Source organism: Protopterus annectens, chromosome 12.part0, assembly GCF_019279795.1.
Source record: "Protopterus annectens isolate FY-2018-M chromosome 12.part0, PAN1.0, whole genome shotgun sequence".
Taxonomy (NCBI): domain Eukaryota; kingdom Metazoa; phylum Chordata; order Ceratodontiformes; family Protopteridae; genus Protopterus; species Protopterus annectens.
In genome coordinates this window covers 1,575,436,111-1,575,454,105 of record NC_056746.1, presented here as the reverse complement: position 1 = coordinate 1,575,454,105, position 17,995 = coordinate 1,575,436,111, and the positions used below count along the sequence as shown (strand labels likewise).

General features: G+C 39.7%; 1 protein-coding gene across 1 annotated transcript in view; it reads left to right on the top strand.

The window, feature by feature from the left end:
* Positions 1 to 17,995, top strand: part of CDR2L (cerebellar degeneration related protein 2 like) — a 379,334-nt gene that overhangs the window by 292,082 nt on the left and 69,257 nt on the right. The gene's annotated exons all lie outside the window — the stretch shown is intronic.

The following is a 17,995-nucleotide window of genomic DNA, read 5'->3' as shown; positions in this document are numbered from 1 at the left end:
AAACCCCCCCCCCCCAGACAAAAGGCCCAGAGTGGAGGAAGAATCCCCCTCCTCTGACCAGGCCTCCATTATGTCAGAGCACTCTGATGAACAGGAACATTCTTACTCCCCTTTTGAAGATTCTGATGCTGAGGAGTCCATTCCCTCTGTCTCCCCCACAGAGGATTACTCATTTGGGGAAACCTTGCATACTTTAAGGGAACACTTCCACTGGGAAGGCCAACAGTACTCAGATTCCAAGAAAAGGCTTAGGGATTTTCTCTTGCTACCCCAGCACAGGCCTCTGGCTATACCTCCTGTCTTAGACATACTAGATGATGTGTACTCAGAGGCCTGCCTTAACCCGGATTCTTTACCTCCAGCCCCAGTCAAGCCTGACAGGTACTACCGGGTTCCTGACTCACACCAGTTTTTATACAAAAGCCATGCGGCTGACCCAGAAACTATCTCACAGGGCCCCAAGGGAATTAAGGCCTCCACTGCTAAAAACCGATTACCTTCCGAGAGATTCCAGATCCTTAGAAAGGTGGGGAAAAAAGGTATACACCTCGGCCACCTTAACCACGAGGGCATTAAACTGCCAGTTCCATATGCTAAAGTACCAACAGTTTCTGTTATCACAGTTGAGAAGTAAAATGTCACAACCTAAACAACCAGACTTGAAGGAGTTGCAGGATTTGATGCATAGTGCAGAACAAGTGGGTAAACATACCTTGCAATGTGGTTTTGATGCTCTAGAGGCCTCATGTAGAGCTGCTGTTACAGGATCAGTCATACGTAGACATGCCTGGCTCAAGGAGCAAACCTTACCAGATCATGTCAAAGCTAAATTACTAGATTCCCCTCTACAAAAGGATGTATTATTTGGTGTTAAAGCTGAGGAAGTATTAAAGAAAATGGAGGAAAAGGCTAAATCAATGCAAACAGTGAAAGATTTTCTACAGGTACAACCTCCACGTTTCAGTAGAAATTGGCCTTCCAAAAATTGGTCCTTTCCAGCCACGGACAGACCCCAAAGAGGTAGATACAGGTGCCCGAGGGGCAGAGGGCAATCTCAAGGATCGTTTAGAGGCAGACAATGGCAAGCTCCTACACAAAGAGGTGGTGAGGATAGTTCGCAGCCATTCAGAAAGCAAGCCCAATGACTTACCACTTTGCGTGCCAAGCAAGGCTCAAATGGCAGCACCCTTAGGCGGAAAACTGGCATTATTTTCAAATAATTGGCATATTGTCACAAAAGACAAATGGATCCTGGACATTATACACAGAGGCTACAGATTCCATTTTCACACCCTTCCAAAAATGAGAGGCATGCCAAACCTGCCACACAATCAAAGGGCAGAGGCACAAAGACAAATTTCAGATCTCATGGACATGAAAGCTATTCAAGAGGTACCTACTCACGAACAAGGTCAAGGTTTTTATTCCAGACTATTCCTGGTACCAAGGAAGGGAAAAGATTGGAGACCTATTTTGGACCTATCCATCCTAAACACATTTTTACTCGTACCAAAATTCAAGATGCTCACATTACAGCAGCTTCTTCCCATGCTAGGCAAGGAGTCTTGGCTGGTAACATTGGACCTCAAGGAGGCATACCTGCATGTCCCATTCAGACAAAATTGCAGAGGATACCTCAGATTTCTTGCAGGTTCAACCCATTATCAATTCTTTGCATTGCCCTTTGGCTTATCTACTGCACCGAGAGTATTCACGAAATGCCTGGCATCAGTAATTGCCTACTGCAGACTTCAAGGGATACAAATATACCCATATTTGGACGACTGCCTGATCCAAGCAGACAGCAAGCACATACTTCTGAAACATCTGGCTTTTGTAATAATGTTGTTGAATTCTCTGGGATACACAGTCAACAAAAAGAAATCAAGGCTAATACCCTCTCAGAAAATAATTTTCCTGGGTGACAACTTGGACACAAACACCCAGATGGCCTACCTCACGCCAGAGAAGCAGGGGCAACTAACTCAATACTTCAGAACACTAGCAAATTTCACCAGGCTGACTGCAAGGAAAATCCTGCAGGCTCTGGGATTCATGGCATCTTGCATCCTACTAATCCCATGTGCAAAGCTGCATATGAGGAAACTTCAATGGTACTTGAAAAACCTATGGTCTCAACACAGCCACAGTTTGGAAACAATAATACCACTAATTCCATGTCTTCAAAAGGAATTTCTGTGGTGGGCTCAAGCATGCCAAACAAACACAGGTCTCCCTTTCTGCATGCCTCAAGCAAATCAAGTCATCACAACAGACGCCTCGGACTACGCCTGAGGGGCGCACATGACAGATCGGTGCATTCAGGGCAAAAGGTCCCAAAAAGAAAAGCACCTTCACATCAATCAAAAGGAAATGCTAGCAGTAATAAATGCTATTGTAGCTTTCAAAGACCTTCTGCATCCAGGTCAACTATTGATAAGGACAGACAACACCACAGTAATGTGGTACATAAACAAACAGGGAGGAACCCATTCATACCCCCTATGCAGGCTGGCCATGTCACTTTGGAACATGGCTCTGGAATTACAAATCGAACTTCAAGCACAGTACGTGCCAGGCAAGGAAAACACGCTGGCAGACAACCTGTTTCTAATGTATTACCCTTCCTTTTTTGAACACAACTCTACGCACACGATGGATAATCAGAATGGTGCCATTGCCTCTGTTCCAGAGCCGAGGGATACGACTCGCCTTTGGACTGGTATATTTACTCTAGAGTCGAACCCTTTATTGACGCTGGACCTTAATGAATATACAGATGCAGGACAACCCATGGAAAATGGTGAGAATCTTAAGGAATTTCATGAACAATTGAGAACATTAGAAGATGATCTTTACCAGATGCATAGATACCTATGGCAGAGATTACATCTAGAGGCATGTTTGTTCTACAAGGTAGTCCCCAGAGGCATGCGGGTTTTCTGCATGCCTACCTACGGGGACTCCCATCCTTCTTTGCTTAAACAATGGCAAGACCTGAACATTAATCTAGGTTTTGACTATGTGAAATTACTACTCAAATATTTTCTACCATTAGAAACTGAGCTTCGCAACAAAAATGATATAGCGTATAAGAGGTTAACAGAATGTTTTACCTCTGATTACTGCAGAGATAAGCTTTGTTCAGTCTTTGCACAAGTGAAGTCTTTCAGTGACAGACTGGGCAAAACTAAACAACGTAAGTTAAGGAGGGATTTTTTGGACTTCCAGAATGGCCATGTGTTTGTTTGGCCTAGGGGACAGGAGGATCGCCCCATACTTTCATCTCTTGCCAACAACACCAATGCAGCAGGGAAAGAAGTTGGAGTTTCGAATACTTTGTCATTGACAGCAAGCAACACTTTTTCTAATATCCAGGCTGATGTGTCTGATACCAGGGTCAGCAGCCTGGACCCTATTGATGTCTCCAGTATATGCACACCTCCTCCTAATCAGGAAGCCCTACAGGGACATTGCAATCCAGGAGCCATACCGAAAACCAACCACACCTTGGGAGCCCCCCCTCCCCCTTTTTTACCATACCGAAAGAAAATAGTTCAACAACAAAGGGGTCGGTCCAACGACAGGGGGCCAAGGAAACGCAAGTATTCGGAGGAAAGGAATGGACCCAGCCGGAAGACCAGGTACTGACTTCTTTGGTCTACAATTTTTCAAGTACTGGCCTTGACAGCAATTTGTTTAGCCTTCTTGATAGAGGGCTCACTTTTGTTCCAGCAGTTCGATCCACCTTAGAGGAATCTTTGATTGACTTAAGAATGTTTTGTAGGCGTGTTTGCTTGAAGTTGTTTTTTCCTAAAGACACAGATCATGACAGTACCAATATACCTCCATTCCCCTTCAGGAATAAGAGTACTTTTATGCCACCTTCCCACCCAATGGTGGACTGCTTCCTGGACTTGTGTGAAAAGGACTTCTATGTACTGTTTTCAGACAGGACAAATAAAAAAGGAAGGTTTCACAATCTTAATGTTAATGAAAATCTTGCTTTAGCTAAACTGAAGAATGACAAAAGTATAATAGTGAAACCTGCTGACAAAGGGGGGGGGGGGTTGTGGTTATGGACACTGATGAATATATGAAATGTATGAATCTGCTGCTTTCTGACACTAAGACCTATGTGAATATATCTGTTGAACAAGTGTCCACTATCATACAAACAGTGAATGATAATATTTATGACTTGTTGTTATGTAGACAGATCAGTGTGGAATTATATGAGTATTTTTTGAAATCTCACCCAGTCATACCAATAGTGAAAGGGCTTCCCAAAATCCACAAGGAGACATGGCCGATACCAATGAGACCAATAGTGTCAGGGGAAGGTTGGGTAACTTCACATATATCCACCTTCCTGGACCATGTTCTACGACCTGTTGTTGACCAAAGTTGTACCATCTTAAAAGACACTTACCATCTTTTAGAGAGTCTCAATGATTTAAGTTTGGATACGGCCAAGACACAATATCTTTTGATCACCATGGATGTAGAGAAGCTGTTCACTTCCATTCCCAATGAAGTTGGAATACAGTACATTAGGGAGTTGCTACATAAAGAAACTACTTTTTCTAATGACAGGGTCATACTGATCTGTCAGTTATTAGATATGGTTCTTCACAACAACGTTTTTTTGTTTGGAGATAGATACTTCCTACAGGCATGGGGAGTTGCCATGGGCACTCCCTGTGCCAATACTTACGCCAATTTGGTGGTATATTGGTGGGAGAAGTTATTTCTATTTCCACATGAGTCATATATAAATATCAAATACTATCGACGGTTTGTAGATGACATACTAATAGTGTGGGAAGGCACGGCTGAGAGCTTTGCCAGTTTTTTAGGATATTTGGAAACCACCACGGATTTCCTAAGGTTTACTATGGAATGCTCATATCAACAGATTAATTTTTTAGATGTTACATTGAGATTAACTGATGAAGGAACAGTCACATCTACACTTTACAGGAAGACAGTATGGAGGAATGCCATACTGGTGTCAGACAGCATGCATCCACCACATACTTTCCCAGGCATAGTAAGAAGCCAGTTCATAAGGATTTCTAGATTATGTAAGAACATAAGTGACATGATGAATGAAGCAAATAAGATGGAGTCTTTGTTTAGTGCCAGAGGCTACAATATGGACATGGAGAGGAGAATAAGACTAGAAGTTATTGGGGAATTAGACTCTGTAAGCAAGGGTGGAACAAGGCTGCTTAACAAACCAACTCATATGGGTAACAGTGGATATCACAAATCTAATAGTCACAGATTGGACTATGTCACCAAATATACTAGTGATGTGGAAAGGATTAGACATGTGATAAGAAAGAACTGGAATGTCTTAACTGTGAATGAACAAGTTAGAGATGTTGTAGGAGCAACACCGAGATTTTGCTATAAGAATAGTGATAATCTCAAGATGTTACTTTGTAATGACAAGCAGGTCACAAATGTGACGCAACCCAGTATGTTATTACTTGGAGACATAGTGAACAAGGGTACATATCCATGCCATAATTGTCGCAGATGCAAGTACCTCAGCAAGACACAAGTATTTCAACATCCTTATATGGATTTTGTTTTCAGACCCGGCCATTATGCTAATTGTAACACCAAAAACGTGGTGTATTTAGCAACTTGCTCCCTTTGTACAGCATTCTATATAGGTCTAACCAAAAGGAGACTGAGGGATCGCATCTATGATCACCAGTATGATATCACCAGACTGGATGAAACTAATGCATTAGCTAGGCATGTAAAAGAACACAACACACATTCATTCACCTTTAGAGTCCTACAAATAATAAATAAGAAGGTAAGAGGAGGTAATATTAATAATGATTTAGTGAAAGCTGAACTGCACTGGATTCTGAAATTAGCAGCACATTTATCACCAGGGCTGAATAGTTGTGTCTCATTGAAACCCATACTAGTTGAAAGGAAGTAGTTTTTCAAGCAACTAGTTAGTTGCGTTTTTTCTACTCTATGCTGGTATACTTGTTGACATCCAGATTTGTTGTCAACAGATCATAATACCTTACCAGTTTTGTTATGTTCTCTGTGCGTCTTGAATATTGATTCAATGATAGTTTTAAGCCACCCTTTGTACATCTAGACTCCAGGTCTGTTTTTCTTTAGTCATGTTATATGCTATTTAGATTTTCATAGATGTAATTTTTCTCTTTCTACATGGATTTTCTATGCATCTTCATCCACTTTGCATCATATAGGGATTTGATAGCATATATGAGTTGTCCATATTGGGTTAGATAGACAGTACATATAACATTTTTTATATTTTTATCACTATATTTTTATTATGCCTTTTGGTTATTACACACATTTAGATATTGTATGTTATCTGCTTCACTATCTGTACTATTACGTTAAATAGAGTTTGGTATTTACCTTGAGTGAGATAGCTACTCACTATAATGAAACGAACACTAGGACCCAGAGGCATACTTTCATATGCAGGCCAGTGCTTGACGCACTTTGATGCTTGCAAACAGTATGCTGCTAAATGAGGGGTTAGAGTTCCTGATGTTGAGCTTTTACATATTATGAATTCAAATACCGATGTTGTTTATGGATTGAGGCTATACTATAAAGCTGATGCTTCAGTTGTGCAAATAGAAGGTAAGACCTTTAGCAGAAATATGACAGATAGTATATTCCGTTAACCGGAACATTAGAGGCTCCTAAGGAATGTAGATATGCTTTTATTCAGACGCATTTACTGTTTTTGATTGTTGAATTGTCTGTTTAGGGGTTCATCATTGTGTTAGGATGTCGTGTTTTTTTGAGCAATGTGAATTATTTGCTTTTTAAATGTTTATGGTTTGTTGTTTTGGGATGGAGCGTTTTTCTATGCATTACAATAAGAGCTAGTGTTGTACTCTGATATTAAGTTACAATGGAGTGTTTGCAATGCAACAGTAGTTAATTAATTAATCAATGTGTTTGGTTAATTGATGCATTGAATAACAAGTATACTAATGAGCCCGCCAAAATATTTTACATTTTGTATTTAAGAGTGAATGAAGTTATGTGATTGTATCTGATGAAGCGTAGCTTGCACTACGTGAAAGCGCTTATTCCACATTCTACAATAAATGGTGTTCGTTTTTATGCTATTGCCTACTGGAACTTTTTTATATTGAAGAGATTTTAATTATACTGAAGGTATTTTCGTGGTGTTTGCTCTCACTTTCGTATTTACTTCATTTTTTGGTTTTGGTGAGAGCACCTTTGGCAGAGAGTTGTGCTCTTTGTTTGTACTGTATTACCCTTCCTTTTTTGAACACAACTCTACGCACACGATGGATAATCAGAATGGTGCCATTGCCTCTGTTCCAGAGCCGAGGGATACGACTCGCCTTTGGACTGGTATATTTACTCTAGAGTCGAACCCTTTATTGACGCTGGACCTTAATGAATATACAGATGCAGGACAACCCATGGAAAATGGTGAGAATCTTAAGGAATTTCATGAACAATTGAGAACATTAGAAGATGATCTTTACCAGATGCATAGATATCTATGGCAGAGACTACATCTAGAGGCATGTTTGTTCTACAAGGTAGTCCCCAGAGGCATGCGGGTTTTCTGCATGCCTACCTACGGGGACTCCCATCCTTCTTTGCTTAAACAATGGCAAGACCTGAACATTAATCTAGGTTTTGACTATGTGAAATTACTACTCAAATATTTTCTACCATTAGAAACTGAGCTTCGCAACAAAAATGATATAGCGTATAAGAGGTTAACAGAATGTTTTACCTCTGATTACTGCAGAGATAAGCTTTGTTCAGTCTTTGCACAAGTGAAGTCTTTCAGTGACAGACTGGGCAAAACTAAACAACGTAAGTTAAGGAGGGATTTTTTGGACTTCCAGAATGGCCATGTGTTTGTTTGGCCTAGGGGACAGGAGGATCGCCCCATACTTTCATCTCTTGCCAACAACACCAATGCAGCAGGGAAAGAAGTTGGAGTTTCGAATACTTTGTCATTGACAGCAAGCAACACTTTTTCTAATATCCAGGCTGATGTGTCTGATACCAGGGTCAGCAGCCTGGACCCTATTGATGTCTCCAGTATATGCACACCTCCTCCTAATCAGGAAGCCCTACAGGGACATCGCAATCCAGGAGCCATACCGAAAACCAACCACACCTTGGGAGCCCCCCCTCCCCCTTTTTTACCATACCGAAAGAAAATAGTTCAACAACAAAGGGGTCGGTCCAACGACAGGGGGCCAAGGAAACGCAAGTATTCGGAGGAAAGGAATGGACCCAGCCGGAAGACCAGGTACTGACTTCTTTGGTCTACAATTTTTCAAGTACTGGCCTTGACAGCAATTTGTTTAGCCTTCTTGATAGAGGGCTCACTTTTGTTCCAGCAGTTCGATCCACCTTAGAGGAATCTTTGATTGACTTAAGAATGTTTTGTAGGCGTGTTTGCTTGAAGTTGTTTTTCCTAAAGACACAGATCATGACAGTACCAATATACCTCCATTCCCCTTCAGGAATAAGAGTACTTTTATGCCACCTTCCCACCCAATGGTGGACTGCTTCCTGGACTTGTGTGAAAAGGACTTCTATGTACTGTTTTCAGACAGGACAAATAAAAAAGGAAGGTTTCACAATCTTAATGTTAATGAAAATCTTGCTTTAGCTAAACTGAAGAATGACAAAAGTATAATAGTGAAACCTGCTGACAAAGGGGGGGGGGAGTTGTGGTTATGGACACTGATGAATATATGAAATGTATGAATCTGCTGCTTTCTGACACTAAGACCTATGTGAATATATCTGTTGAACAAGTGTCCACTATCATACAAACAGTGAATGATAATATTTATGACTTGTTGTTATGTAGACAGATCAGTGTGGAATTATATGAGTATTTTTTGAAATCTCACCCAGTCATACCAATAGTGAAAGGGCTTCCCAAAATCCACAAGGAGACATGGCCGATACCAATGAGACCAATAGTGTCAGGGGAAGGTTGGGTAACTTCACATATATCCACCTTCCTGGACCATGTTCTACGACCTGTTGTTGACCAAAGTTGTACCATCTTAAAAGACACTTACCATCTTTTAGAGAGTCTCAATGATTTAAGTTTGGATACGGCCAAGACACAATATCTTTTGATCACCATGGATGTAGAGAAGCTGTTCACTTCCATTCCCAATGAAGTTGGAATACAGTACATTAGGGAGTTGCTACATAAAGAAACTACTTTTTCCAATGACAGGGTCACACTGATCTGTCAGTTATTAGATATAGTTCTTCACAACAACGTTTTTTTGTTTGGAGATAGATACTTCCTACAGGCATGGGGAGTTGCCATGGGCACTCCCTGTGCCAATACTTACGCCAATTTGGTGGTATATTGGTGGGAGAAGTTATTTCTATTTCCACATGAGTCATATATAAATATCAAATACTATCGACGGTTTGTAGATGACATACTAATAGTGTGGGAAGGCACGGCTGAGAGCTTTGCCAGTTTTTTAGGATATTTGGAAACCACCACGGATTTCCTAAGGTTTACTATGGAATGCTCATATCAACAGATTAATTTTTTAGATGTTACATTGAGATTAACTGATGAAGGAACAGTCACATCTACACTTTACAGGAAGACAGTATGGAGGAATGCCATACTGGTGTCAGACAGCATGCATCCACCACATACTTTCCCAGGCATAGTAAGAAGCCAGTTCATAAGGATTTCTAGATTATGTAAGAACATAAGTGACATGATGAATGAAGCAAATAAGATGGAGTCTTTGTTTAGAGCCAGAGGCTACAATATGGACATGGTGAGGAGAATAAGACTAGAAGTTATTGGGGAATTAGACTCTGTAAGCAAGGGTGGAACAAGGCTGCTTAACAAACCAACTCATATGGGTAACAGTGGATATCACAAATCTAATAGTCACAGATTGGACTATGTCACCAAATATACTAGTGATGTGGAAAGGATTAGACATGTGATAAGAAAGAACTGGAATGTCTTAACTGTGAATGAACAAGTTAGAGATGTTGTAGGAGCAACACCGAGATTTTGCTATAAGAATAGTGATAATCTCAAGATGTTACTTTGTAATGACAAGCAGGTCACAAATGTGACGCAACCCAGTATGTTATTACTTGGAGACATAGTGAACAAGGGTACATATCCATGCCATAATTGTCGCAGATGCAAGTACCTCAGCAAGACACAAGTATTTCAACATCCTTATATGGATTTTGTTTTCAGACCCGGCCATTATGCTAATTGTAACACCAAAAACGTGGTGTATTTAGCAACTTGCTCCCTTTGTACAGCATTCTATATAGGTCTAACCAAAAGGAGACTGAGGGATCGCATCTATGATCACCAGTATGATATCACCAGACTGGATGAAACTAATGCATTAGCTAGGCATGTAAAAGAACACAACACACATTCATTCACCTTTAGAGTCCTACAAATAATAAATAAGAAGGTAAGAGGAGGTAATATTAATAATGATTTAGCGAAAGCTGAACTGCACTGGATTCTGAAATTAGCAGCACTTTTATCACCAGGGCTGAATAGTTGTGTCTCATTGAAACCCATACTAGTTGAAAGGAAGTAGTTTTTCAAGCAACTAGTTAGTTGCGTTTTTTCTACTCTATGCTGGTATACTTGTTGACATCCAGATTTATTGTCAACAGATCATAATACCTTACCAGTTTTGTTATGTTCTCTGTGCGTCTTGAATATTGATTCAATGATAGTTTTAAGCCACCCTTTGTACATCTAGACTCCAGGTCTGTTTTTCTTTAGTCATGTTATATGCTATTTAGATTTTCATAGATGTAATTTTTCTCTTTCTACATGGATTTTCTATGCATCTTCATCCACTTTGCATCATATAGGGATTTGATAGCATATATGAGTTGTCCATATTGGGTTAGATAGACAGTACATATAACATTTTTTATATTTTTATCACTATATTTTTATTATGCCTTTTGGTTATTACACACATTTAGATATTGTATGTTATCTGCTTCACTATCTGTACTATTACGTTAAATAGAGTTTGGTATTTACCTTGAGTGAGATAGCTACTCACTATAATAAAACGAACACTAGGACCCAGAGGCATACTTTCATATGCAGGCCAGTGCTTGACGCACTTTGATGCTTGCAAACAGTATGCTGCTAAATGAGGGGTTAGAGTTCCTGATGTTGAGCTTTTACATATTATGAATTCAAATACCGATGTTGTTTATGGATTGAGGCTATACTATAAAGCTGATGCTTCAGTTGTGCAAATAGAAGGTAAGACCTTTAGCAGAAATATGACAGATAGTATATTCCGTTAACCGGAACATTAGAGGCTCCTAAGGAATGTAGATATGCTTTTATTCAGACGCATTTACTGTTTTTGATTGTTGAATTGTCTGTTTAGGGGTTCATCATTGTGTTAGGATATCGTGTTCTTTGAGCAATGTGAATTATTTGCTTTTTAAATGTTTATGGTTTGTTGTTTTGGGATGGAGCGTTTTTCTATGCATTACAATAAGAGCTAGTGTTGTACTCTGATATTAAGTTACAATGGAGTGTTTGCAATGCAACAGTAGTTAATTAATTAATCAATGTGTTTGGTTAATTGATGCATTGAATAACAAGTATACTAATGAGCCCGCCAAAATATTTTACATTTTGTATTTAAGAGTGAATGAAGTTATGTGATTGTATCTGATGAAGCGTAGCTTGCACTACGTGAAAGCGCTTATTCCACATTCTACAATAAATGGTGTTCGTTTTTATGCTATTGCCTACTGGAACTTTTTTATATTGAAGAGATTTTAATTATACTGAAGGTATTTTCGTGGTGTTTGCTCTCACTTTCGTATTTACTAAGCAGAAATATGACAGATCCACACGAATGGAAGTTGCATCCTCAAGTTTTTACAGAGATAATTCAAGCATGGGGAAGGCCAGACATAGATCTCTTTGCCTCCCACAAAAATCACCAATTGACAAAATTCTGCTCAAGGACTTTTCATCCACAGGCCTGGAGAGTGGATGCTCTCTCTTTCAGTTGGACAACAATGACAGTTTATGCCTTTCCACCTCTTCCTCTGCTGCCCAAAGTTCTATTAAAAACCAGAGCAGACAGACCAAAGATGATTCTCATTGCTCCAGACTGGCCAAGACAGCACTGGTACCCACTCCTGAGGAGCCTGACACATTCCCCTCCATGGACCCTACCTCTAATGCCACTTCTTCTGACTCAGCACAGCTTCAGAACTCTTCACAGTCAGCTGAAAACACTCAATCTGGCCGCATGGAAGATTCCTTAACATCACAACAGACCCTACTCTCCAAGGAGGTGCAGGATGTCATTTTGGAGGCCAGAAGGCCATCTACTAGAAAAGCTTACTCTGCAAAATGGAAACGGTTTTGTGCCTGGAATGAGAAAAAAGGCCAGAATCCTGGAAAACTGAATTTACCTCAAATATTACAGTATCTAGCTGAGCTGCTAAGTAGTGGACTTTCATTCTCCTCCATCAAAATCCATGCCTCAGCCATTTCTGCAGAATACAACACTGATCCACATTTATTCTCTCACCCCCTCTTAAGACAGTTCCTTAGAGGGGCTAAGAATATAAACCCCCCAAGGAAACAACCAATACCTGCTTGGGATCTTAATTTCATTCTAGAAAAGCTGACCTTGCCTCCTATTGAGTCAGCTACCTCAACAGATTTGCAATATTTGTCCTGGAAAACAGCTTTCCTTCTGGCTATCACCTCAGCTCGTAGGGTATCGAACTACAAGCCCTCATGGCTGTGCAGCCTTTTATCATCTTCCATCAGGACAGAGTTTCCTTACGAACCAACCCGTCCTTTATGCCAAAGGTGGTATCGAGGGTAGCTTTGAATCAGGCTATACACTTACCTACCTTCTACCCTAATCCTCAAAACAAAGGGGAGAGACTACTACATTCCTTGGACATCCACAGACAGCTGCGTTATTATTTGGATAGAACAAAGCCTTTCAGAAAATCAGAACAGCTTTTTGTGTCCTATGCTATAGGAGCTCAAGGGAAGCCAATTTCCAAACAGACAATCTCAAAATGGATAGCCCACTGCATACGCTTTTGTTACTCTTTTCATGGTAAAACTGTACCTGCAGGCATCAGCTCTCACTCCACAAGGGCCACAGCTACCTCTGCAGCCTTCCTCAGAGGAGTTCCTACCAAAGATATTTTGGAAGCAGCCACTTGAAGTTCTGTGCATACCTTCTCCAAGCACTACCACCTACCATTATACTCCAAAACTAGAGCAGGCTTTGCCACTGGTGTCCTGCAGGGCATTCTGGCTCCTCCTAGTTCCACCTAGTGCCTACCACCCCTTTCTTAGCTTTGGGATTCTACCCATCTGTTATGACTGCAGCTGTATGCACGATGAACATAGTACAGTTTTGTGCCTACCATAAATGTAGATGTTCGAGCGCTAATACAGCTGCAGTCCAGGTTTCCCTTCCTCCTTCCCCTCTTGGGACAGGCCTATTGGCTAACACCTCCTCATACAACCTGATTGGGGTATTCTTTTATGGTGTATTTGCTTGCAACTACTGTATTTTGATTATATTGCATTGCTTTATTACACAAATTTATGTATTGCCTTCCTTCTGGGGGCACCTGACATCTGGGGCAAGAAAAACTGAAGAAAATGGCGTCGGCTGGTTCTTTTATACCCCTGGCGCACTGATGTCAAGGAAGAAGCGACGACAACTGACGGCGGACCTAGACTTTGGAATTCGGCCGACCGAGGACCTGCCTGACGGCAGGAGAACCCATCTGTTATGACTGCAGCTGTATTAGCACTCGAACATCTACATTTATGGTAGGTACAAAACTGTACTTTATTTGCAACCAGAGTGACAAACAAGCATGTGTAGAAAAGAAGAGATGGGATCTGAGAAGAGTGAATCAGTATATGAAACAATGGCAGCTTAGACTGAATGCAGAGTATTTCAAATGCATGTATTAAGGAGCTGTAGGTAGCTGTTAGAGGGTGCAGCAAACAAAAATATGTAAGGAGCATCAAAGCAGTTACTTCATCTTACTTTCTGTAGATAGTCAGTCTGAGAAGGACATAAGCGAAGAGTCTACATGCATACTGGGAGAATGTGGCAAGGTGTATCAGTTGTTAAGGTACTTGGCAGCTAGGGAAACCCTCCTTGGAGTCATGTCTGTAATTCTGGAGCTCATGTCTTTGCAAAGAAAAAAAAAAACATGGTGATCCTTGTAAGTGCAGCTGAAGGGAAGCAGACTCCATGTCAGGTATCATACAGAGACTGATTAGAAGATCTTAACGATGTGCACTTTTGGGGGTGGTGATGTTTTATTGTGGTTTAAAAGTTTAAGCACATTTCTAGATTCTACAGTATCTGACATGATAATACCGCAGGAAAGGATCTTCTCAGAAACTGTGGGTCTGCTGCTTCCAAATTTTTTCATCAAGGTTCAGGGACAAATCCAAAAATATCAGGGGAAGAAAGAACCAAAATCAGGAGCAAGTTTCAAATATTACTCTAATTCATTTAAAAGGTTAATAAAAGAATGCATTTTGCATCAATGTGAATTTTCTGGACAGTAATGTCTGGCATTATTGAATGAATGTAATCCTCAATGATTTACCAGAAAATCAAATATTTTACAAGGGACAATGCAAATATATATGTCAAAATTAAGGATGTTCTACAAAATCAGTGTCATTTGATGTGTGTGTTGGTCAGTCTGAAGACAGGGGCAGGATGGTACAGGATTAAAAAAAACATAATGAAAGAATTAAAGAATACTTCATATACCTAAAAGGCATTTGAGGGAGAGAGGATAGAATGGGAACTTAGGCTGCTATTTATCTGTGGCTTACTTTTTAACCATTAGGCAGGGAAAAGGTCAGAAGGAACTCATCACTGCATCCTTAACTGAAGGTAAAATTAATTTGCCTTTGTTCTACATTGTAGAAACTTTATTTATAAAAAATATTTTTGTGCCATACAGTTTAACCATCTAGCCCCTCCCCCGGTGCCCTTTAATCCGTACCCCTATCACATGTGATATAATATCCTATGTCACCATGTGTGTGAAAGTCTTTTTTTCCAGATGGCCACCAGTATGGTCAGAGCAGCAGAAGTAAGAGTTGAGTAATACATGGTTGTCCTTTGTAACTCTTTAGGATTATTTGTCAGGTTTGCTCAGTCATTCCAGAACAGCAAAAGTGCAAACTGAGCATGACATGGTTGTCTTGTGTAACTCATTAGGATTATTTATTTGTTATTTTTGGTCCTTCAACTCAGCCCCTTCTGCATGCCAGATTTGCATCATATGCAAACGTTGTTGTCCTTGACAATTTTCTGCCTTCAGTGCTGTCTTATAGTGACCCGTATTATGCAGACTCAGCCAACATACTTCTGTACCAAGGACTACCCTTCTGGTCTCAGGGGATAATTTTCTGTGGTGCAGTTCTGCCTTTTTAAACAGGAGAATTTACCATTGACCAATAGTAGCACTGTTTCTACTTGGCTCCTCAGATGCTGGCCTCACTATTAAAACCCTGGACAATCAGAGGCACGTGAGATATATGCAAATGACCCTTATGAACACCAGGTGTTTCAGGCCAATAAATCCAAACTCCACCTGCTGTGGATATGCATATTTCTGCCTTGTTATGACCTCATCAGCACAGGAAGAAAAGAGACAATCAGAAGGAACCTGAGACAATCTACAGATATTGTATAGAAAAAAAACTGAGCCAAGAGGAAGCTGTCTGAATTTATTTGTGGGGCTAAACCTAAACTGGTATTTGAAATTGTATAGTTTGTATGTTATTTCTATGTCATGTCCTGAAGAAAACTTTGCATATTTGTTATTTTACTTATGTTTTAATTAAACTCCACTGTGTTAATGTCTTATTGTGCATGTCCTGCATGTGCTTGATGGACGTAGTGTACATGTCCTGAATTTTTTTTTTTTTTTATTTTCCTTCTATTTTAATAAAACCTGACTATTTTATGTTTATAGCGTACATGTCCTGCACATTCATTATTTTCCTTCTGTTTTAATAAAACCCCACTGTTTTATGAATATAGTGTACATGTCCTGCATGTTTATTTTTCCTTCTGTTTTAATAAAAAACACTGTTTTATGGACATAGTGTAAATGTCCTGCAAGTTTGTTATTTTTCCTTCTCTTTAATAAAACCCCACTGTTTTATGAACATAGCTTACACATCCTGCATGTTTTTTTTCCTTATTTTAATAAAAATCCCACTGTTTTATGGACAATGTATATGTCTTGTATGTGCTTTGTGGACACAGTACACACATCCTGCACTTTTGTTTTTTTCCTTATGTTTTAATAAAACCCCACTGTTTTATGGACATAGTGTATATGTCCTGCATATTTGTTATTTTTCATTCTGTTTTAATAAAACCCAACAGTTTTACGATCATAGTGTACATGTCCTGTATGTGTTTTATGAGGGTCTATATTACACTGCTGAAAAGCCTTTATAGAAAACACCACATCGTCGACACGTATTCAACGGAATTCACTTCCACGATTCACTGAATACTTATAGGGCAAAGACGTAATTGGCAACTACACAATTTTGAACTTTTCTCCACTGCAGTGCGATCTCGGAGTTGGTATATTTAGTTGGGGGGGCACAGCCCCCCAAATAGGGGGTTTTGGGGGGCAGCCCCCCACATAGGTGGGTTTGGTTTAGCTAGATTTAGTTCTGTTGGGTTGCAGGGCAAGTATTTGTTTGCACTTTAAGTACTCAGAAAATCGCGGAAGTGAATTACACTGAATACATGTCGAAGTGGTGTTCGTTGTAAAGGTTTTTTAGCGTCATAATATAGACCCATTTTATGGACATAGTGTACATGTCCAGCAAGTTATTTTCCTTATGTTTAAATAAAGCCTCACATTTTTATGGAAGTAGTGTACATGTCCTGCACGTGTTTTATGGACATAGTGAACACGTCCTGTACGTTTGTTATTTTTCCTTCTGTTTTAATAAAACACCACTGTTTTACGGACACAGTATACATGTCTTGCATGTGTTTTATGGACATAGTTACATGTTCTGCACGTTTGTTATTTTTCTTCTGTTTTAATAAAGCCCCATTGTTTTATTGACACAGTGTACATCTTGCATGTGTTTTATGGACATAAGTTACATGCTCTGCACAATTGTTATTTTTCTTTCTCTTTTATGGAGACAGTGTACACATTCTACATGTTTGTTATTTTTCATTCTGTTTTATGTACTTAGTGTACACATCCTACAAATTTGTTATTTTTCCTTTTGTTATCCAGCACATTTGTTATTTTTCCTTCACTCTGATGGACATAGTGTACATGTCCTGCACGTTTGTTATTTTTCCTTCTGTTTTATGGAAACAGTGTACGCATCCTGCATGTTCATTATTTTCCTTTTGTTTTATGGACACAGTGTACACGTCCTGCACTTTTATTTTTCCTTCTGTTTTATGGAAACAGTGTACGCATCTTGCACGTTCATTAGTTTCCTTTTGTTTTATGGACACAGTGTACACGTCCTGTATGTTTGTTATTTTTCCTTTTGTTTTATGTACATAATGTACATATCCTGCACATTTGTTATTTTTCCTCCTGTTTTATGGACACAGTGTACATGTCCTGCACTTTTGTTGTTTTTCCTTCTGTTTTATGGAAACAGTGTACGCATCTTGCACGTTCATTAGTTTCCTTTTGTTTTATGGACACAGTGTACACGTCCTGTACGCTTGTTATTTTTCCTTTTGTTTTATGGACATAATGTACATGTCCTGCAAGTTCGATATTTTCCTTCTCCTTTATGGACACAGTGTACACGTCCTGTATGTTTGTTATTTTTTATTCTGTTTTATGGGCGCAGTGTTCATGT